This window comes from Vicugna pacos, unplaced genomic scaffold, assembly GCF_048564905.1.
Source record: "Vicugna pacos unplaced genomic scaffold, VicPac4 SAC-SAT, whole genome shotgun sequence".
Lineage (NCBI taxonomy): Eukaryota > Metazoa > Chordata > Mammalia > Artiodactyla > Camelidae > Vicugna > Vicugna pacos.
In genome coordinates, this window is record NW_027328721.1 from 4,009,603 (window position 1) to 4,034,105 (window position 24,503).

A 24,503-nucleotide genomic window follows, 5' to 3' on the forward strand; every position below is an offset into this window, starting at 1 on the left:
TGCCGACCGTTGGTGGAACCTCCCCACGCTCAGGATTCCGGAAACATTGTCAGTGCGTGGGGGAGCTCGAGAGACAATTCCACGAAGCTCTCTTCAGTCACAGGTGTTCCCTGTTCGGGGAAGTCCGAGAAATAACTTCTCTGAACTTGGGGAGGCAGCCTCTGTCACTGGGATATCCTGCAAACCCCCCTAGCATTCCGTGGCACAGAGATATTAGGAAAATCCTCAGTGGAGACGAGCTTAGGCATTCCGTTAGAACCCACGCGCTGCCGACCGTTGGTGGAACCTCCCCACGCTCAGGATTCCTGGAACCATTGTCAGTGCGTGGGGGAGCTCGAGAGGCAACTCCACGCAGTTGTCTTCAGTCACAGGTGTTCCCTGTTCGGGGAAGTCCTAGAAAAAGCTTCCCTTATCTTGGGGAGTCAGCCTCTGTCACTGGGATATCCTGCAACACCCCTAGCATTCCCTGGCACAGAGATATTAGGAAAAACCTCAGGGGAGACGAGCTTAAGCATTCCGTTAGAACCCACGCGCTGCCGACCGTTGGTGGAACCTCCCCAAGTTCAGGATTCCGAAAAGATTGGCAGAGCGTGGGGGAGCACGAGAGACAACTCCACGCAGCTCTCGTCAATCACAGTTGTTCCTTGTTCGGGGAAGTCCGAGAAATAACTTAGCTGACCTTGTAGAGGCAGCCTCTGACACTGGGATATCCTGCAATCACCCCTAGCATTCCCTGGCATAGAGAAATTAAGAAAACCCTTATGGGATACGAGCTTAGGCATTCCGTTAGAACCCACGCGCTTCCGACCGTTGGTGGAACCTTCCCACCCTCAGTATTCCGGAACCATTGTCAGTGCGTGGGGGAGCTCGAGAGACAACTCCACGCAGCTCTCTTCAGTCACAGGTGTTCCCTGTTCGGGGAAGTCCGAGAAATACCTTCCCTGACCTTGGGGAGGCAGTCTCTGACACTGGGATATCCTGCAATCACCCCTAGCATTCCCTGGCACAGAGACATTAGGAAAACACTTATGGGATACGAGCTTAGGCATTCCGTTAGAACCCACGCGCTGCCGACCGTTGGTGGAACCTCCCCACCCTCAGTATTCCGGAACCATTGTCCGTGCGTGGGGGAGTTCGAGAGACAACTCCACGCAGCTCTCTTCAGTCACAGGTGTTCCCTGTTCGGGAAGTCCGACAAATAACTTCCCTGAATTTGGGGAGGCAGCCTCTGTCACTGGGATACCCTGCAAAACGCCTAGCATTCCCTGGCACAGAGACATTAGGAAAACACTCAGGGGAGACGAGCTTAGGCATTCAGTTAGAACCCACGCGCTGTCGACCGTTGGTGGAACCTCCCCACGCTCAGGATTCCGGAACCATTGTCAGTGCTTGGGGGAGCTCGAGAGACAACTCCACGCAGCTCTCTTCAGTCACAGGTGTTCCCTGTTCAGGGAAGTCCGAGAAATACCTTCTCTGAACTTGGGGAGGCAGCCTCTGTCACTGAGATATACTGCAAAACCCCCAAGCATTCCCTGGCACAGAGACATTAGGAAAACCCTCAGGGGAGACGAGCTTAGGCATTCCGTTAGAACCCACGCGCTGCCGACCTTTGGTGGAACCTCCCCACGCTAAGGATTCCGGAACCATTGTCAGTACGTGGGGGACCTCGAGAGACAACTCCACGCAGCTCTCATCAGTCACAGGTGTTCCCTATTCGGGGAAGTCTGAGAAATCATTTCCGTGGCCTTGGTTAGGTAGCCTCTGTCGCTGGGATATCTTGCAAACCCCCCTAGCATTCCCTGGCACAGAGACATTAGGAAAATGCTCAGGGGAGACAAGTTTAGGCATTCCGATAGAACCCACGCGCTGCCGACCGTTGGTGGAACCTCCCACGCTCAGGATTCCGGAACCATTGTCAGTGCTTGCGGGAGCTTGAGAGACAACTCCACGCAGCTCTCTTCAGTCACAGGTGTTCCCTGCTCGGGGAAGTCCGAGAAATAACTTCTCTGAACTTGGGGAGGCAGCCTCTGTCACTGGGATATCCTGCAAACCCCCCTAGCATTCCGTGACACAGAGATATTAGGAAAATCCTCAGTGGAGACGAGCTTAGGCATTCCGTTAGAACCCACGCGCTGCCGACCGTTGGTGGAACCTCCCCACGCTCAGGATTCCTGGAACCATTGTCAGTGCGTGGGGGAGCTCGAGAGGCAACTCCACGCAGTTGTCTTCAGTCACAGGTGTTCCCTGTTCGGGGAAGTCCTAGAAAAAGCTTCCCTTATCTTGGGGAGTCAGCCTCTGTCACTGGGATATCCTGCAACACCCCTAGCATTCCCTGGCACAGAGATATTAGGAAAAACCTCAGGGGAGACGAGCTTAAGCATTCCGTTAGAACCCACGCGCTGCCGACCGTTGGTGGAACCTCCCCAAGTTCAGGATTCCGAAAAGATTGGCAGAGCGTGGGGGAGCACGAGAGACAACTCCACGCAGCTCTCGTCAATCACAGTTGTTCCTTGTTCGGGGAAGTCCGAGAAATAACTTAGCTGACCTTGTAGAGGCAGCCTCTGACACTGGGATATCCTGCAATCACCCCTAGCATTCCCTGGCATAGAGAAATTAAGAAAACCCTTATGGGATACGAGCTTAGGCATTACGTTAGAACCCACGCGCTTCCGACCGTTGGTGGAACCTTCCCACCCTCAGTATTCCGGAAACATTGTCAGTGCGTGGGGGAGCTCGAGAGACAACTCCACGCAGCTCTCTTCAGTCACAGGTGTTCCCTGTTCGGGGAAGTCCGAGAAATACCTTCCCTGACCTTGGGGAGGCAGTCTCTGACACTGGGATATCCTGCAATCACCCCTAGCATTCCCTGGCACAGAGACATTAGGAAAACACTTATGGGATACGAGCTTAGGCATTCCGTTAGAACCCACGCGCTGCCGACCGTTGGTGGAACCTCCCCACCCTCAGTATTCCGGAACCATTGTCCGTGCGTGGGGGAGTTCGAGAGACAACTCCACGCAGCTCTCTTCAGTCACAGGTGTTCCCTGTTCGGGAAGTCCGACAAATAACTTCCCTGACTTTGGGGAGGCAGCCTCTGTCACTGGGATACCCTGCAAAACGCCTAGCATTCCCTGGCACAGAGACATTAGGAAAACACTCAGGGGAGACGAGCTTAGGCATTCAGTTAGAACCCACGCGCTGTCGACCGTTGGTGGAACCTCCCCACGCTCAGGATTCCGGAACCATTGTCAGTGCTTGGGGGAGCTCGAGAGACAACTCCACGCAGCTCTCTTCAGTCACAGGTGTTCCCTGTTCAGGGAAGTCCGAGAAATACCTTCTCTGAACTTGGGGAGGCAGCCTCTGTCACTGAGATATACTGCAAAACCCCCAAGCATTCCCTGGCACAGAGACATTAGGAAAACCCTCAGGGGAGACGAGCTTAGGCAATCCGTCATAACCCACGCGCTGCCGACCGTTGGTGGAACCTCCCCAGGCTCAGGATTCCGGAACCATTGTCAGTGCGTGGGGGAGCTCGAGAGACAACTCCACGCAGCTGTCTTCAGTCACAGGTGTTCCCTGTTCGGGGAAGACCGAGAAATATCTTCTCTGAACTTGGGGAGGCAGCCTCTGTCACTGGGATATCCTGCAAACCCCCCTAGCATTCCCTTTCACAGAGACATTAGGAAAATCCTCAGGGGAGACGAGCTTAGGTATTCCATTAGAACTCACACGCTGCCGACCGTTGGTGGAACCTCCCCAGGCTCAGGATTCCGGAACCATTGTCAGTGCGTGGGGGAGCTCGAGAGGCAACTCCACGCAGCTGTCTTCAGTCACAGGTGTTCCCTGTTCGGGGAAGTCCTAGAAAAAGCTTCCCTTACCTTGGGGAGGCAGCTTCTGTCACTGGGATATCCTGCAACACCCCTAGCATTCCCTGGCACAGAGATATTAGGAAAAACCTCATGGGAGACGAGCTTAGGCATTCCGTTAGAACCCACGCGCTGCCGACCGTTGGTGGAACCTCCCCACGTTCAGGATTCCGAAAAGATTGGCAGAGCGTGGGGGAGCACAAGAGACAACTCCACGCAGCTCTCGTCAATCACAGTTGTTCCTTGTTCGGGGAAGTCCGAGAAATAACTTCGCTGACCTTGTGGAGGCAGCCTCTGACACTGGGATATCCTGCAATCACCCCTAGCATTCCCTGGCATAGAGACATTAGGAAAACCCTTATGGGATACGAGCTTAAGCATTCCGTTAGAACCCACGCGCTTCCGACCGTTGGTGGAACCTCCCCACCCTCAGTATTCCGGAACCATTGTCAGTGCGTGGGGGAGCTCGAGAGACAACTCCACGCAGCTCTCTTCAGTCACAGGTGTTCCCTGTTCAGGGAAGTCCGAGAAATACCTTCTCTGAACTTGGGGAGGCAGCCTCTGACACTGAGATATACTGCAAAACCCCGAAGCAATCCCTGGCACATAGACATTAAAAAAACATCAGGGGAGACGAGTGTAGGCATTCCGTTTGAACCCACGCGCTGCCCACCTTTGGTGGAACCTCCCCACGCTCAGGATTCCGGAACCATTGTCAGTGCGTGGGGGAGCTCGAGAGACAACTCCACGCAGCTCTCTTCATTCACAGGTGTTCCCTGTTCGGGGAAGTCCACGAAAAATTTTCCCTGACCTTGGGGAGGCAGCCTCTGTCACTGGGATATCCTGCAAACCCCCCTAGCATTCCCTGGCACAGAGACATAAGGAAAACCCTCAGTGGAGACGAGCTTAGGCATTCCGTTAGAACCCAAGCGCTGCCGACCTTTGGTGGAACCTCCCCAGGCTCCGGATTCCGGAACAATTGTCAGTGCCTGCGGGAGCTCGAGAGACAACTCCACGCAGCTCTCTTCAGTCACAGGTGTTCCCTGTTCGGGGAAGTCCGAGAAATACCTTCCCTGACCTTGGGGAGGCAGCCTCTGACACTGGGATATCCTGCAATCACCCCTAGCATTCCCTGGCACAGAGACATTAGGAAAACCCTTATGGGATACGAGCTTAGGCATTCCGTTAGAACCCACGCGCTGCCGACCGTTGGTGGAACCTCCCCACCCTCAGTATTCCGGATCCATTGTCAGTGCGTGGGGGAGTTCGAGAGACAACTCCACGCAGCTCTCTTCAGTCACAGGTGTTCACTGTTCGGGAAGTCCGACAAATAACTTCCCTGACTTTGGGGAGGCAGCCTCTGTCACTGGGATACCCTGCAAAACCCCTAGCATTCCCTGGCACAGAGAAATTAGGAAAACACTCAGGGGAGACGAGCTTAGGCATTCAGTTAGAACCCACGCGCTGCCGACCGTTGGAGGAACCTCCCCACGCTCAGGATTCCGGAACCATTGTCAGTGCGTTGGGGAGCTCGAGAGACAATTCCACGAAGCTCTCTTCAGTCACAGGTGTTCCCTGTTCGGGGAAGTCCGAGAAATACCTTCTCTGAACTTGGGGAGGCAGCCTCTGTCACTGGGATATCCTGCAAATCCCCCTAGCATTCCGTGGCACAGAGATATTAGGAAAATCCTCAGTGGAGACGAGCTTAGGCATTCCGTTAGAACCCACGCGCTGCCGACCGTTGGTGGAACCTCCCCACGCTCAGGAATCCGGAACCATTGTCAGTGCTTGGGGGAGCTCGAGAGAGAAATCCACGCAGCTCTCTTCAGTCACAGGTGTTCCCTGTTCAGGGAAGTCCGAGAAATACCTTCTCTGAACTTGGGGAGGCAGCCTCTGACACTGAGATATACTGCAAAACCCTGAAGCATTCCCTGGCACAGAGACATTAAAAAAACCTCAGGGGAGACGAGTGTAGGCATTCCGTTTAAACCCACGCGCTGCCCACCTTTGGTGGAACCTCCCCACGCTCAGGATTCCGGAACCATTGTCAGTGTGTGGGGGAGCTCGAGAGACTACTCCACGCAGCTCTCTTCATTCACAGGTGTTCCCTGTTCGGGGAAGTCCACGAAAAATTTTCCCTGACCTTGGGGAGGCAGCCTCTGTCACTGGGATATCCTGCAAACCCCCCTAGCATTCCCTGGCACAGAGACATAAGGAAAACCCTCAGTGGAGACGAGCTTAGGCATTCCGTTAGAACCCAAGCGCTGCCGACCTTTGGTGGAACCTCCCCAGGCTCCGGATTCCGGAACAATTGTCAGTGCCTGCGGGAGCTCGAGAGACAACTCCACGCAGCTCTCTTCAGTCACAGGTGTTCCCTGTTCGGGGAAGTCCGAGAAATACCTTCCCTGACCTTGGGGAGTCAGCCTCTGACACTGGGATATCCTGCAATCACCCCTAGCATTCCCTGGCACAGAGACATTAGGAAAACCCTTATGGGACACGAGCATAGGCATTCCGTTAGAACCCACGCACTGCCGACCGTTGGTGGAACCTCCCCACCCTCAGTATTCCGGAACCATTGTCAGTGCGTGGGGGAGTTCGAGAGACAACTCCACGCAGCTCTCTTCAGTCACAGGTGTTCCCTGTTCGGGAAGTCCGACAAATAACTTCCCTGACTTTGGGGAGGCAGCCTCTGTCACTGGGATACCCTGCAAAACCCCTAGCATTCCCTGGCACAGAGACATTAGGAAAACACTCAGGGGAGACGAGCTTTGGCATTCAGTTAGAACCCACGCGCTGCCGACCGTTGGTGGAACCTCCCCACGCTCAGGATTCCGGAACCATTGTCAGTGCGTTTGGGAGCTCGAGAGACAATTCCACGAAGCTCTCTTCAGTCACAGGTGTTCCCTGTTCGGGGAAGTCCGAGAAATACCTTCTCTGAACTTGGGGAGGCAGTCTCTGTCACTGGGATATCCTGCAAACCCCCCTAGCATTCCATGGCACAGAGACATTAGGAAAATCCTCAGTGGAGACGAGCTTAGGCATTCCGTTAGAACCCACGCGCTGCCGACCGTTGGTGGAACCTCCCCACGCTCAGGATTCCTGGAACCATTGTCAGTGCGTGGGGGAGCTCGAGAGGCATCTCCACGCAGCTGTCTTCAGTCACAGGTGTTCCCTGTTCGGGGAAGTCCTAGAAAAAGCTTCCCTTACCTTGGGGAGGCAGCCTCTGTCACTGGGATATCCTGCAACCCCCCTAGCATTCCCTGGCACAGAGATATTAGGAAAACCCTCAGGGGAGACGAGCTTAGGCATTCCGTTAGAACCCACGCGCTGCCGACCGTTGGTGGAACCTCCCCACGTTCAGGATTCCGAAAAGATTGGCAGAGCGTGGGGGAGCACGACAGACAACTCCACGCAGCTCTCGTCAATCACAGTTGTTCCTTGTTCGGGGAAGTCCGAGAAATAACTTCGCTGACCTTGTGGAGGCAGCCTCTGACACTGGGATATCCTGCAATCACCCCTAGCATTCCCTGGCATAGAGACATTAGGAAAACCCTTATGGGATACGAGCTTAGGCATTCCGTTAGAACCCACGCGCTTCCGACCGTTGGTGGAACCTCCCCACCCTCAGTATTCCGGAACCATTGTCAGTGCGTGGGGGAGCTCGAGAGAGAACTCCACGCAGCTCTCTTCAGTCACAGGTGTTCCCTGTTCAGGGAAGTCCGAGAAATACCTTCTCTGAACATGGGGAGGCAGCCTCTGACACTGAGATATACTGCAAAATCCCGAAGCATTCCCTGGCACAGAGACATTAAAAAAACCTCAGGGGAGACGAGTGTAGGCATTCCGTTTGAACCCACGCGCTGCCGACCGTTGGTGGAACCTCCCCACCCTCAGTATTCCAGAACCATTGTCAGTGCGTGGTGGAGTTCTAGAGACAACTCCACGCAGCTCTCTTCAGTGACAGGTGTTCCCTGTTCGGGAAGTCCGACAAATAACTTCCCTGACTTTGGGCCGGCAGCCTCTGTCACTGGGATACCCTGCAAAATCCCTAGCATTCCCTGGCACAGAGACATTAGGAAAACACTCAGGGGAGATGAGCTTAGGCATTCAGTTAGAACCCACGCGCTGCCGACCGTTGGTGGAACCTCCCCAGTCTCAGGATTCCGGAACCATTTTCAGTGCGTGGGGGAGCTCGAGAGACAACTCCACGCAGCTCTCTTCAGTCACAGGTGTTCCCTGTTCGGGGAAGTCCGAGAAATACCTTCCCTGAACTTGGGGAAGCAGCCTCTGACACTGGGATATCCTGCAATCACCCCTAGCATTCCCTGGCACAGAGACATTAGGAAAACCCTCAGGGGAGACTAGCTTAGGCATTCCGTTAGAACCCACGTGCTGCCGACCTTTGTTGGAACCTCCCCACGCTCAGGATTCCGGAACCATTGTCAGTGCGTGGGGGAGCTCGAGAGACAACTCCACGCAGCTCTCTTCAGTCACAGGTGTTCCCTGTTCGGGGAAGTCCACGAAAAATTTTCCCTGACCTTGGGGAGGCAGCCTCTGTCACTGGGATATCCTGCAAACCCCCCTAGCATTCCCTGGCACAGAGACATAAGGAAAACCCTCAGGGGAGACGAGCTTAGGCATTCCGTAAGAACCCAAGCGCTGCCGACCGTTGGTGGAACCTCCCCACGCTCCGGATTCCGGAAACATTGTCAGTGCTTGGGGGAGCTCGAGAGACAATTCCACGCAGCTCTCTTCAGTCACAGGTGTTCCCTGTTCAGGAAAGTCCGAGAAATACCTTCTCTGAACTTGGGGAGGCAGCCTCTGTCACTGGGATATACTGCAAAACCCCCAAGCATTCCCTGGCACAGAGACATTAAGAAAAACCTCAGGGGAGTCGAGTTAAGGCATTCCGTTTGAACCCACGCGCTGCCGACCGTTGGGGGAACCTCCCCACTCTCAGGATTCCGAAACGATTGTCAGAGCGTGGCGGAGCACGAGAGACAACTCCACGCAGCTCTCTTCAGTCACAGTTGTTCCTTGTTCGGGAAAGTCCGAGAAATAATTTCGCTGACCTTGTGGAGGCAGCCTCTGACACTGGGATATCCTGGAATCACCCCTAGCATTCCCTGGCACAAAGACATTAGGAAAACCCTCAAGGAAGACGAGCTTAGGCATTCCGTTAGAACTAACGCGTTGCCGACCGTTTTTGGAACCTCCCCACTCTCAGGATTCCGAAACGATTGTCAGAGCGTGGGGAGCACGAGAGACAACTCCACGCAGCTCTCTTCAGTCACAGGTGTTCCCTATACGGGGAAGTCCGAGAAATCACTTCCTTGACCTTGGGGAGGTCGCCTCTGTCACTGGGATACCTTGCAAACCCCCCTAGCATTCCCTGGCACAGAGACATTAGGAAAACCCTCAGGGGAGACGAGCTTTGGCATTCCGTTAGAACCCACGCGCTGCCGTCATTTGTTGGAACCTCCCATGGCTCAGGATTCCGGAAACATTGTCAGTGCTGGGGGAGCATGAGAGACAACTCCACGCAGGTCTCTTCAGTCACAGGTGTTCCCTGATCGGGGAAGTCTGAGAAATACCTTCCCTGACCTTGGGGTGGCAGTCTCTGTCGCTGGGATATCCTGCAAACCCCCCTAGCATTCCATGGCAGAGCGAAATTAGGAAAACCGTCAGGGGAGACGAGCTTAGGCATTCCGTTAGGACCCACGCGCTGTCGACCGTTGTTGGAACCCCCCCACGCTCAGGATTCCGGAACCATTGTCAGTGCTTGGTGGAGCTCGAGAGACAACTCCACATAGCTCTCTTCAGTCACAGGTGTTCTCTGTTCGCGGAAGTCCGAGAAATAATTTCCCTGACCTTGGGCAGGCAGCCTCTGACACTGGGATATCCTGCAATCACACCTAGCATACCCTGGCACAGAGACATTAGGGAAACCACGAAGCTCTCTTCAGTCACAGGTGTTCCCTGTTCTTGGAAGTCCGAGAAATAACTTCCCTGACCTTGTGGAGGCAGCCTCTGACACTGGGATATCCTGCAATCACCCCTAGCATTCCCTGGCACAGAGACATTAGGATAAACCTCAGGGGAGACGAGCTGAGGCATTCCGTTTGAACCCACGCGCTGCCAAACGTTGGTGGAACGTCCCCACGCTCAGGATTCCGGAATCATTGTCAGTGCGTGGGGGAGCTCGAGAGACAACTCCACGCAGCTCTCATCAGTCACAGGGGTTCCCTATTCAAGGAAGTCCGAGGAAGAACTTCCCTGACCTTGGGGAGGCAGCATTTGTCACTGGGATACCCTGCAAACCCCCTAGCATTCCCTGGCACAGACATTAGGAAAACACTCAGGGGAGACGAGCTAAGGCATTCCGTTAGAACCCACGCGCTTCCGACTGTTGGTGGAACCTCCCCACGCTCAGGATTCCGGAACCATTGTCAGTGCGTGGGGGAGTTCGAGAGACAAGTCCACACAGCTCTCTTCAGTCACAGGTGTTCCCAGTTCGGGGAAGTAAACGAAAATATTCCCTGACCTTGGGGAGGCAGCCTCTGTCACTGGGATATCCTGCAAACCCCCCTAGCATTCCCTGGCACAGAGACATTAGGAAAACCCTCAGGGGAGACGAGGTGAGGCATTCCGTTTGAACCCACGCGCTGCCAAACGTTGGTGGAACGTCCCCACGCTCAAGATTCCGGAATCATTGTCAGTGCGTGGGGGAGCTCGAGAGACAACTCCACGCAGCTCTCATCAGTCACAGGTGTTCCCTATTCGGGGAAGTCTGAGAAATCATTTCCTTCACCTTGGTTATGTAGCCTCTGTCGCTGGGATATCTTGCAAACCCCCCTAGCATTCCCTGGCACAGAGACATTAGGAAAACCCTCAGGGGAGACCAGCTTTGGCATTCCGTTAGAACACACGCGCTGCCGACATTTGTTGGAACCTCCCATGGCTCAGGATTCCGGAAACATTGTCATTGCTGGGGGAGCATGAGAGACAACTCCACGCAGGTCTCTTCAGTCACAGGTGTTCCCTGATCGGGGAAGTCTGAGAAATACCTTCCCTGACCTTGGGGTGGCAGTCTCTGTCACTGGGATATCCTGCAATCACACATAGCATACCCTGGCACAGAGACATTAGGGAAACCACGCAGCTCTCTTCAGTCACAGGTGTTCCCTGTTCTTGGAAGTCCGAGAAATAACTTCCCTGACCTTGGGGAGGCAGCCTCTGACACTGGGATATTTTGCAATCACCCCTAGCATTCCCTGGCACAGAGACATTAGGAAAACACTCAGGGGTGACGAGCTTATGCATTCCGTTAGAACCCAAGCGCAGCCGACCGTTGGTGGAACCTCCCCAGGCTCAGTATTCCGGAACCATTGTCAGTGCGTGGGGGAGCTCGAGAGACAACTCCACGCAGCTCTCTTCAGTCACAGGTGTTCCCTGTTCGGGGAAGTCCACGAAAAACTTTCCCTGACCTTGGGGAGGCAGCCTCTGTCACTGGGATATCCTGCAAACTCCCCTAGCATTCCCTGGCACAGAGACATAAGGAAAACCCTCAGTGGAGACGAGCATAGGCATTCCGTTAGAACCCAAGCGCTGCCGACCTTTGGTGGAACCTCCCCAGGCTCCGGATTCCGGAACAATTGTCAGTGCCTGCGGGAGCTCGAGAGACAACTCCACGCAGCTCTCTTCAGTCACAGGTGTTCCCTGTTCGGGAAAGTCCGAGAAATACCTTCCCTGACCTTAGGGAGTCAGCCTCTGACACTGGGATATCCTGCAATCACAACTAGCATTCCCTGGCACAAAGACATTAGGAAAACCCTTATGGGATACGAGGTTAGGCATTCCGTTACAACCCATGCGCTTCCGACCGTTGGTGGAACCTCCCCACACTCAGTATTCCGGAACCATTTTCAGTGCGTGGGGGAGCTCGAGAGACAACTCCACGCAGCTCTCTTCAGTCACAGGTGTTCCCTGTTCGGGAAGTCCGACAAATAACTTCCCTGACCTTGGGGGGCAGCCTCTGTCACTGGGATATCCTGCGAACCCCCCTAGCATTCCCTGGCACAGAGACAATAGGAAAACCCTCAGGGGAGACGAGCTGAGGCATTCCGTTTGAACCCACGCGCTGCAAAACTTTGATGGAACGTCCCCACGCTCAGGATTCCGGAATCATTGTCAGTGCGTGGGGGAGCTCGAGAGACAACTCCACGCAGCTCTCATCAGTCACAGGTGTTCCCTATTAGGGGAAGTCTGAGAAATCATTTCCTTGACCTTGTTTAGGTAGCCTCTGCCACTGGGATATCTTGCAAACCCCCCTAGCATTCCCTGGCACAGAGACATAAGGAAAACCCTCAGGGGAGACGAGCTTAGGCATTCCGTTAGAACCCAAGCGCTGCCGACCGTTGGTGGAACCTCCCCACGCTCAGGATTCCGGAACCATTGTCAGTGCTTGGGGGAGCTCGGGAGACAACTCCACGCAGCTCTCTTCAGTCACAGGTGTTCCCTGTTCGGGGAAGTCCGAGAAATATCTTCCCTGACCTTGGGGAGGCAGCCTCTGACACTGGGATATCCTGTAATCACCCCGAGCATTCCCTGGTAAAAAGATATTAGGAAAACCCTCAGGGAAGCCGAGCTTAGGCATTCCGTTAGAACCAACGTGTTGCCGACCGTTGGTGGAACCTCCCCAAGCTCAGGATTCCGGAAACATTGTCAGTGAGTGAGGGAGCTCGAGAGACAACTCCACGCAGCTCTCTTCAGTCACAGGTGTTCCCTGTTCAGGGAAGTCCGAGAAATACCTTCTCTGAACTTGGGGAGGCAGCCTCTGTCACTGGGATATACTGCAAAACCCCCAAGCATTCCCTGGCACAGAGACATTAAGAAACACCTCAGGGGAGTCGAGTTAAGGCATTCCGTTTGAACCCACGCGCTGCCGACCGTTGGTGGAACCTCCCCACTCTCAGGATTCCGAAACGATTGTCAGAGCGTGGCGGAGCACGAGAGACAACTCCACGCAGCTCTCTTCAGTCACAGTTGTTCCTTGTTCGGGAAAGTCCGAGAAATAATTTCGCTGACCTTGTGGAGGCAGCCTCTGACACTGGGATATCCTGGAATCACCCCTAGCATTCCCTGGCACAAAGACATTAGGAAAACCCTCAGGGAAGACGAGCTTAGGCATTCCGTTAGAACTAACGCGTTGCCGACCGTTTTTGGAACCTCCCCACTCTCAGGATTCCGAAATGATTGTCAGAGCGTGGGGAGCACGAGAGACAACTCCACGCAGCTCTCTTCAGTCACAGGTGTTCCCTATACGGGGAAGTCCGAGAAATCACTTCCTTGACCTTGGGGAGGTCGCCTCTGTCACTGGGATACCTTGCAAACCCCCCTAGCATTCCCTGGCACAGAGACATTAGGAAAACCCTCAGGGGAGACGAGCTTTGGCATTCCGTTAGAACCCACGCGCTGCCGAACTTTGGTGGAACCTCCCCAGGCTCCGGATTCCGGAAAAATTGTCAGTGCCTGCGGGAGCTCGAGAGGCAACTCCACGGAGCTCTCTTCAGTCACAGGTGCTCCCTGTTCGGGGAAGTCCGAGAAATACCTTCCCTGACCTTGGGGAGGCAGCCTCTGACACTGGGATATCCTGCAATCACAACTAGCATTCCCTGGCACAGAGACATTAGGAAAACCCTTATGGGATACGAGCCTAGGCATTCCGTTAGAACCCACGCGCTTCCGACCGTTGGTGGAACTTCCCCACACTCAGTATTCCGGAACCATTGTCAGTGCGTGGGGGAGCTCTAGAGACAACTCCACGCAGCTCTCTTCAGTCACAGGTGTTCCATGTTCGGGAAGTCCGACAAATAACTTCCCTGACCTTGGGGAGGCAGCCTCTGTCACTGGGATATCCTGCGAACACCCCTAGCATTCCCTGGCACAGAGACATTAGGAAAACCCTCAGGGGAGACGAGCTGAGGCATTCCGTTTTAACCCACGCGCTGCCAAACGTTGGTGGAACGTCCTCACTCTCAGGATTCCGGAACCATTGTCAGTGCGTGGGGGAGCTCGAGAGACAACTCCACGCAGCTCTCTTTAGTCACAGGTGATCCCTATTCGAGGAAGTCCGAGAAATATCTTCCCTGACCTTGGGGAGGCAGCCTTTGTCACTGGGATACCCTGCAAACCCCCTAGCATTCCCTGGCACAGAGACATTAGGAAAACACTCAGGGGAGACGAGCTAAGGCATTCCGTTAGAACCCACGCGCTTCCGACCGTTGGTGGAACCTCCCAACGCTCAGGATTCCGGAAACATTGTCAGTGCTTGGGGGAGCTCGAGAGACAACTCCACGCAGCTCTCTTCAGTCACAGGTGTTCCCTGTTCAGGGAAGTCCGAGAAATATCTTCTCTGAACTTGGGGAGGCAGCCTCTGTCACTGGGATATACTGCAAAACCCCCAAGCATTCCCTGGCACAGAGACATTAAGAAAAACCTCAGGGGAGTCGAGTTTAGGCATTCCGTTTGAACCCACGCGCTGCCGACCGTTGGTGGAACCTCCCCACTCTCAGGATTCCGGAACCATTGTCAGAGCGTGGGGGAGCACGAGAGACAACTCCACGCAGCTCCCTTCAGTCACAGTTGTTCCTTGTTCGGGAAAGTCCGAGAAATAATTTCGCTGACCTTGTGGAGGCAGCCTCTGACACTGGGATATCCTGGAATCACCCCTAGCATTTCCTGGCACAAAGACATTAGGAAAACCCTCAGGGAAGACGAGCTTAGGCATTCCGTTAGAACTAACGCGTTGCCGACCGTTTTTGGAACCTTCCCACTCTCAGGATTCCGAAACGATTGTCAGAGCGTGGGGAGCACGAGAGACAACTCCACGCAGCTCTCTTCAGTCACAGGTGTTCCCTATACGGGGAAGTCCGAGAAATCACTTCCTTGACCTTGGGGAGGTCGCCTCTGTCAATGGGATACCTTGCAAACCCCCCTAGCATTCCCTGGCACAGAGACATTAGGAAAACACTCAGGGGAGACGAGCTAAGGCATTCCGTTAGAACCCACGCGCTTCCGACCGTTGGTGGAACCTCCCAACGGTCAGGATTCCGGAAACATTGTCAGTGCTTGGGGGAGCTCGAGAGACAACTCCACGCAGCTCTCTTCAGTCACAGGTGTTCCCTGTTCAGGGAAGTCCGAGAAATATCTTCTCTGAACTTGGGGAGGCAGCCTCTGTCACTGGGATATACTGCAAAACCCCCAAGCATTCCCTGGCACAGAGACATTAAGAAAAACCTCAGGGGAGTCGAGTTTAGGCATTCCGTTTGAACCCACGCGCTGCCGACCGTTGGTGGAACCTCCCCACTCTCAGGATTCCGAAACGATTGTCAGAGCGTGGGGAGCACGAGAGACAACTCCACGCAGCTCTCTTCAGTCACAGGTGTTCCCTATACGGGGAAGTCCGAGAAATCACTTCCTTGAACTTTGGGAGGTCGCCTCTGTCACTGGGATACCTTGCAAACCCCCCTAGCATTCCCTGGCACAGAGATATTAGGAAAATCCTCAGGGGAGACGAGCTTTGGCATTCCGTTAGAACCCACGCGCTGCCGACATTTGTTGGAACCTCCCATGGCTCAGGATTCCGGAAACATTGTCAGTGCCTGCGGGAGCTCGAGAGGCAACTCCACGGAGCTCTCTTCAGTCACAGGTGCTCCCTGTTCGGGGAAGTCCGAGAAATACCTTCCCTGACCTTGGGGAGGCAGCCTCTGACACTGGGATATCCTGCAATCACAACTAGCATTCCCTGGCACAGAGACATTAGGAAAACCCTTATGGGATACGAGCCTAGGCATTCCGTTAGAACCCACGCGCTTCCGACCGTTGGTGGAACTTCCCCACACTCAGTATTCCGGAACCATTGTCAGTGCGTGGGGGAGCTCTAGAGACAACTCCACGCAGCTCTCTTCAGTCACAGGTGTTCCATGTTCGGGAAGTCCGACAAATAACTTCCCTGACCTTGGGGAGGCAGCCTCTGTCACTGGGATATCCTGCGAACACCCCTAGCATTCCCTGGCACAGAGACATTAGGAAAACCCTCAGGGGAGACGAGCTGAGGCATTCCGTTTTAACCCACGCGCTGCCAAACGTTGGTGGAACGTCCTCACTCTCAGGATTCCGGAACCATTGTCAGTGCGTGGGGGAGCTCGAGAGACAACTCCACGCAGCTCTCTTTAGTCACAGGTGATCCCTATTCGAGGAAGTCCGAGAAATATCTTCCCTGACCTTGGGGAGGCAGCCTTTGTCACTGGGATACCCTGCAAACCCCCTAGCATTCCCTGGCACAGAGACATTAGGAAAACACTCAGGGGAGACGAGCTAAGGCATTCCGTTAGAACCCACGCGCTTCCGACCGTTGGTGGAACCTCCCAACACTCAGGATTCCGGAAACATTGTCAGTGCTTGGGGGAGCTCGAGAGACAACTCCACGCAGCTCTCTTCAGTCACAGGTGTTCCCTGTTCAGGGAAGTCCGAGAAATATCTTCTCTGAACTTGGGGAGGCAGCCTCTGTCACTGGGATATACTGCAAAACCCCCAAGCATTCCCTGGCACAGAGACATTAAGAAAAACCTCAGGGGAGTCGAGTTTAGGCATTCCGTTTGAACCCACGCGCTGCCGACCGTTGGTGGAACCTCCCCACTCTCAGGATTCCGGAACCATTGTCAGAGCGTGGGGGAGCACGAGAGACAACTCCACGCAGCTCTCTTCAGTCACAGTTGTTCCTTGTTCGGGAAAGTCCGAGAAATAATTTCGCTGACCTTGTGGAGGCAGCCTCTGACACTGGGATATCCTGGAATCACCCCTAGCATTTCCTGGCACAAAGACATTAGGAAAACCCTCAGGGAAGACGAGCTTAGGCATTCCGTTAGAACTAACGCGTTGCCGACCGTTTTTGGAACCTTCCCACTCTCAGGATTCCGAAACGATTGTCAGAGCGTGGGGAGCACGAGAGACAACTCCACGCAGCTCTCTTCAGTCACAGGTGTTCCCTATACGGGGAAGTCCGAGAAATCACTTCCTTGACCTTGGGGAGGTCGCCTCTGTCAATGGGATACCTTGCAAACCCCCCTAGCATTCCCTGGCACAGAGACATTAGGAAAACACTCAGGGGAGACGAGCTAAGGCATTCCGTTAGAACCCACGCGCTTCCGACCGTTGGTGGAACCTCCCAACGGTCAGGATTCCGGAAACATTGTCAGTGCTTGGGGGAGCTCGAGAGACAACTCCACGCAGCTCTCTTCAGTCACAGGTGTTCCCTGTTCAGGGAAGTCCGAGAAATATCTTCTCTGAACTTGGGGAGGCAGCCTCTGTCACTGGGATATACTGCAAAACCCCCAAGCATTCCCTGGCACAGAGACATTAAGAAAAACCTCAGGGGAGTCGAGTTTAGGCATTCCGTTTGAACCCACGCGCTGCCGACCGTTGGTGGAACCTCCCCACTCTCAGGATTCCGAAACGATTGTCAGAGCGTGGGGAGCACGAGAGACAACTCCACGCAGCTCTCTTCAGTCACAGGTGTTCCCTATACGGGGAAGTCCGAGAAATCACTTCCTTGAACTTTGGGAGGTCGCCTCTGTCACTGGGATACCTTGCAAACCCCCCTAGCATTCCCTGGCACAGAGATATTAGGAAAATCCTCAGGGGAGACGAGCTTTGGCATTCCGTTAGAACCCACGCGCTGCCGACATTTGTTGGAACCTCCCATGGCTCAGGATTCCGGAAACATTGTCAGTGCTGGGGGAGCAGGAGAGACAACTCCACGCAGGTCTCTTCAGTCACAGGTGTTCCCTGATCGGGGAAGTCTGAGAAATACCTTCCCTGACCTTGGGGTGGCAGCCTCTGTCACTGGGATATCCTGCAAACCCCCCTAGCATTCCATGGCAGAGCGAAATTAGGAAAACCGTCAGGGGAGACGAGCTTAGGCATTATGTTAGAACCCACGCGCTGCCGACCGTTGGTGGAACCCCCCCACGCTCAGGATTCCGGAACCATTGTCAGTGCTTGGTGGAGCTCGAGAGACAACTCCACATAGCTCTCTTCAGTCACAGGTGTTCTCTGTTCGCGGAAGTCCGAGAAATAACTTCCCTGACCTTGGGGAGGCAGCCTCTGACACTGGGATATCCTGCAATCACACCTAGCATACGCTGGCACAGAGACATTTGGGAAACCACCCAGCTCTCTTCAGTCACAGGTGTTCCCTGTTCGGGGAAGTCCAAGAAATAGCTTCCCTGACCTTGGGGAGGCAGCCTCTGTCACTGGGATATCCTGCAAACCCCCCTAGCATTCCCTGGCACAGAGACATTAGGAAAAAACTCAGGGGAGACTAGCTTAGGCATTCCGTTCGAACCCAAGCGCTGCCGACCTTTGGTGGAACATCCCCAGGCTCCGGATTCCGGAACAATTGTCAGTGCCTGCGGGAGCTCGAGAGACAACTCCACGCAGCTCTCTTCAGTCACATGTGTTCCCTGTTCGGGGAAGTCCGAGAAATACCTTCCCTGACCTTGGGGAGGCAGCCTCTGACACTGGGATATCCTGCAATCACAACTAGCATTCCCTGGCACAGAGATATTAGGAAAACCCTTACGGGATACGAGCTTAGGCATTCCTTTAGAACCCACGCGCTTCCGACCGTTGGTGGAACCTCCCCACACTCAGTATTCCGGAACCATTGTCAGTGCGTGGGGGAGCTCGAGAGACATCTCCACGCAGCTCTCTTCAGTCACAGGTGTTCCCTGTTCGGGAAGTCCGACAAATAACTTCCCTGACCTTGGGGAGGCAGCCTCTGTCACTGGGATATCCTCCAATCACCCCTAGCATTCCCTGGCACAAAGACATTAGGAAAACCCTCAGGGAAGACGAGCTTAGGCATTCCGTTAGAACTAACGCGTTGCCGACCGTTGGTGGAACCTCCCCAGTCTCAGGATTCCGAAACGATTGTCAGAGCGTGGGGGAGCACGAGAGACAACTCCACACAGCTCTCTTCAGTCACACGTGTTCCCTATTTGGGGAAGTCCGAGAAATCACTTCCTTGAACTTGGGGAACTAGCCTCTGTGACTGGGATATCCTGCAAACCCCCCTAGCATTCCCTGGCACAGAGACATTAGGAAAACCCTCAGGGGAGACAAGCTTAGGCATTCCGTTAGAACCCACGCGCTGGCGACCGTTGGTGGAACCTCCCCACGCTCAGGATTCCGGAACCTTTGTCAGTGCTTGGGGGAGTTCAAGAGACAACTCCACGCAGCTCTCTTCAGTCACATGTGTTCCCTGTTGGGGAAGTCCGAGAAATACGTTCCCTGACCTTGTGGAGACATCCTCAATCACTGGGATATCCTGCAAACCCCCCTAGCATTCCCTAGACAGAGATATTTGGAAAACCCTCAGGGGAGGCGAGCTTAGGCATTCCGTTAGAACCCACGTTCTGCCGACCGTTGGTGGAACCTCCCCACTCTCAGGATTCCGGATTCATTGTCAGTGCGTGGGGGAGCTCGAGAGATATCTCCACGCAGCTCTCATCAGTCACAGGTGTTCCCTATACGGGGAAGTCTGAGAAATCATTTCCTTCACATTGGTTATGTAGCCTCTGTCACTGGGATTTCCTGCAAACCACCCTAGCATTCCCTGGCACAGAGACATTAGGAAAAATCGCAGGGGAGTCGAGTTTAGGCATTCCGTTTGAACCCACGCGCTGCAGACATTTGGTGGAACCTCCCCACGCTCAGGATTCCGGAATTATATTCAGTGCGTGTGGGATCTCGTGAGACAATTCCACACAGCTCTCTTTATTCACAGGTGTTCCCTGTTCGGGGAAGTCCGAGAAATATCTTCCCTTACCTTGGGGAGGCAGCCTCTGTTACTGGGATATCCTGCAAACCCCCCTAGCATTCCCTGGCACAGAGACATTAAAAAAAACTTAGGGGAGACGAGTTTAGGCATTCCGTTTGAACCCATGCACTGCCGACATTTGAAGGAACCTCCCCACGCTCAGGATTCCGGAACCATTGTCAGTGCGTGGGTGAGCTCGAGAGACAACTCCACGCATCTCTCTTCAGTCACAGGTGTTCCCTATTCGGGGAAGACCGAGAAATAACTTCTCTGAACTTGGGGAGGCAGCCTCTGTCACTGGGATTTCCTGCAAACCCCCCTAGCATTCCCTGGCACAGAGACATTAGTAAAACCCTCAGGGGAGACGAGCTTAGGTATTCCATTAGAACCAACACGCTGCCGACCGTTGGTGGAACCTCCCCACGCTCAGGATTCGGAACAACTGTCAGTGCGTGGGGGAGCTCGAGTGACAACTCCACGCAGCTCTCTTCAGTCACAGGTGTTCCCTGTTCGGGGAAGTCCAAGAAATAGCTTCCCTGACCTTGGGGAGGCAGCCTCTGTCACTGGGATATCCTGCAAACCCCCCTAGCATTCACTGGCACAGAGACATTAGGAAAACACTCAGGGGAGACGAGCTTATGCATTCCGTTAGAACCCAAGCGCAGCCGACCGTTGGTGGAACCTCCCCAGGCTCAGTATTCTGGAACCATTGTCAGTGCGTGGGGGAGCTCGAGAGACAACTCCACGCAGCTCTCTTCAGTCACAGCTGTTCCCTGTTCGGGGAAGTCCGAGAAAAACCTTCCCTGAACTTGGGGAAGCAGCCTCTGACACTTGGATATCCTGCAATCACCCCTAGCATTCCCCGGCACAGAGACATTAGGAAAACCCTCAGGGGAGACTAGCTTAGGCATTCCGTTAGAACCCACGCGCTGCCGACCTTTAGTGGAACCTCCCTACGCTCAGGATTCCGGAACCATTTTCAGTGCGTGGGGGAGCTCGAGAGCCAACTCCACGCAGCTCTCTTCAGTCACAGGTGTTCCCTGTTCGGGGAAGTCCACGAAAAACTTTCCCTGACCTTAGGGAGGCAGCCTCTGTCACTGGGATATCCTGCAAACCCCCCTAGCATTCCCTGGCACAGAGACATAAGGAAAACCCTCAGTGGAGACGACCTTAGACATTCCGTTAGAACCTAAGCGCTGCCGACCTTTGGTGGAACCTCCCCAGGCTCCTGATTCCGGAACAATTGTCAGTGCCTGCGGGAGCTCGAGAGACAACTCCACGCAGCTCTCTTCAGTCACAGGTGTTCCCTGTTCGGGGAAGTCCGAGAAATACCTTCCCTGAACTTGGGGAAGCAGCCTCTGACACTTGGATATCCTGCAATCACCCCTAGCATTCCCTGGCACAGAGACATTAGGAAAACCCTCAGGGGAGACTAGCTTAGGCATTCCGTTAGAACCGACGCGCTTCCGACCGTTGGTGGAACCTCCCCACATTCAGTATTCCGGAACCATTGTCAGTGCGTGGGGGAGCTCGAGAGACAACTCCACGCAGCTCTCATCAGTCACAGGTGTTCCCTATTCGGGGAAACCTGAGAAATCATTTCCTTGACCTTGTTTAGGTAGCCTCGGTCACTGGGATATCTTGCAAACCCCCCTAGCATTCCCTGGCACAGAGACATTAGGAAAATGCTCAGGGGAGACAACCTTAGGCATTCCGATAGAACCCACGTGCTGCCGACCGTTGGTGGAACCTCCCCAAGCTCAGGATTCCGGAACCATTGTCAGTGCGTGGGGGAGCTCGAGAGACAACTCCACGCAGCTCTCTTTAGTCACAGGTGTTCCCTATTCGAGGAAGTCCGAGAAATAACTTCCCTGACCTTGGGGAGGCAGCCTTTGTCACTGGGATACCCTGCAAACCCCCTAGCATTCCCTGGCACAGAGACATTAGGAAAACACTCAGGGGAGACGAGCTAAGGCATTCCGTTAGAACCCATGCGCTTCCGAACGTTGGTGGAACCTCCCCACGCTCAGGATTCCGGAAACAATTTTTGTGCTTGGGGGAGCTCGAGAGACAACTCCACGCAGCTCTCTTCAGTCACAGGTGTTCCCTGTTCAGGGAAGTCCGAGAAATACCTTCTCTGAACTTGGGGAGGCAGCCTCTGTCACTGGGATATACTGCAAAACCCCCAAGCATTCTTTGGCACAGAGACATAAGGAAAACACTCAGTGGAGACGAGCTTAGGCATTCCGTTAGAACCCAAGCGCTGCCGACCTTTGGTGGAACCTCCCCAGTCTCCGGATTCCGGAACAATTTTCAGTGCCTGCGGGAGCTCGAGAGACAACTCCACGCAGCTCTCTTCAGTCACAGGTGTTCCCTGTTCGGGGAAGTCCGAGAAATACCTTCCCTGACCTTGGGGAGGCAGCCTCTGACACTGGGATATCCTGCAATCACAACTAGCATTCCCTGGCACAGAGACATTAGGAAAACCCTTATGGGATACGAGCTTAGGCATTCCGTTAGAACCCACGCGCTTCCGACCGTTGGTGGAACTTCCCCACACTCAGTATTCCGGAACCATTGTCAGTGCATGGGGGAGATCGAGAGACAACTCCACGCAGCTCTCTTCAGTCACAGGGGTTCCCTGATCGGGAAGTCCGACAAATAACTTCCCTGATCTTGGGGAGGCAGCCTCTGTCACTGGGATATCCTGCGAACTCCCCTAGCGTTCCCTGACACAGAATAATTAGGAAAACCCTCAGGGGAGACGAGCTGAGGCATTCCGTTTGAACCCACGCGCTGCCAAACGTTGGTGGAACGTCCCCACGCTCAGGATTCCGGAATCATTGTCAGTGCGTGGGGGAGCTCGAGAGACAACTCCACGCAGCTCTCAACAGTCACAGGTGTTCCCTATTCGGGGAAGTCTGAGAAATCATTTCCTTGACCTTGTTTAGTTAGCCTCTGTCACTGGGATGTCTTGCAAACCCCCCTAGCATTCCCTGGCACAGAGACATTAGGAAAATGCTCAGGGGAGACAACCTTAGGCATTCCGATAGAACCAACGTGCTGCCGACCGTTGGTGGAACCTCCCCAAGCTCAGGATTACGGAACCATTGTCAGTGCGTGGGGGAGCTCGAGAGACAACTCCACGCAGCTCTCTTCAGTCACAGGTGTTCCCTGTTCGGGGAAGTCCGAGAAATACCTTCCCTGAACTTGGGGAAGCAGCCTCTGACACTGGGATATCCTGCAATCACCCCTAGCATTCCCTGGCACAGAGACATTAGGAAAACCCTCAGGGGAGACTAGCTTGGGCATTCCGTTAGAACCCAAGCGCTGCCGACCTTTGGTGGAACCTCCCTATGCTCAGGATTCCGGAACAATTGTCAGTGCGTGGGGGAGCTCGAGAGACAACTCCACGCAGCTCTCTTCAGTCACAGGTGTTCCCTGTTCGGGGAAGTCCACGAAAAACATTCCCTGACCTTGGGGAGGCAGCCTCTGTCACTGGGATATCCTGCAAACCCCCCTAGCATTCCCTGGCAAAGAGATATAAGGAAAACCCTCAGTGGAGACGAGCTTAGGCATTCCGTTAGAACCCAAGCGCTGCCGACCTTTGGTGGAACCTCCCCAGGCTCCGGATTCCGGAACAATTGTCAGTGCCTGCGGGAGCTCGAGAGACAACTCCACGCAGCTCTCTTCAGTCACAGGTGTTCCCTGTTCGGGGAAGTCCGAGAAATACCTTCCCTGACCTTGGGGAGGAAGCCTCTGACACTGGGATATCCTGCAATCACAACTAGCATTCCCTGGCACAGAGATATTAGGAAAACCCTTATGGGATACGAGCTTAGGCATTCCGTTAGAACCCACGCGCTTCCGACCGTTGGTGGAACCTCCCCACACTCAGTATTCCGGAACCATTGTCAGTGCGTGGGGGAGCTCGAGAGACAACTCCACGCAGCTCTCTTCAGTCACAGGTGTTCCGTGTTCGGGAAGTCCGACAAATAAATTCCCTGACCTTGGGGAGGCAGCCTCTGTCACTGGGATATCCTGCGAGCCCCCCTAGCATTCCCTGGCACAGAGATATTAGGAAAACCCTCAGGGGAGACGAGCTGAGGCATTCCGTTTGAACCCACGCACTGCCAAACGTTGGTGGAACGTCCCCATGCTCAGGATTCCGGAATCATTGTCAGTGCGTGGGGGAGCTCGAGAGAAAACTCCACGCAGCTCTCATCAGTCACAGGTTTTCCCTATTCGGGGAAGTCTGAGAAATCTTTTCCTTGACCTTGGTTCTGTAGCCTCTGTCACTGGGATATACTGCAAAACCCCCAAGCATTCTCTGGCACAGAGACATTAAGAAAAACCTCAGGGGAGTCGAGTTTAGGCATTCTGTTTGAACCCTCGCGCTGCCGACCGTTGGTGGAACCTCCCCACTCTCAGGATTCCGAAACGATTGTCAGAGCGTGGGGGAGCACGAGAGACAACTCCACGCAGCTCTCTTCAGTCACAGTTGTTCCTTGTTCGGGAAAGTCCGAGAAATAATTTCGCTGACCTTGTGGAGGCAGCCTCTGACATTGGGATATCCTACAATCACCCCTAGCATTCCCTGGCACAAAGACATTAGGAAAACCCTCAGGGAAGACGAGCTTAGGCCTTCCGTTAGAACTAACGCGTTGCCGACCGTTGGTGGAACCTCCCCACTCTCAGGATTCCGAAACGATTGTCAGAGCGTGGGGGAGCACGAGAGAAAACTCCACACA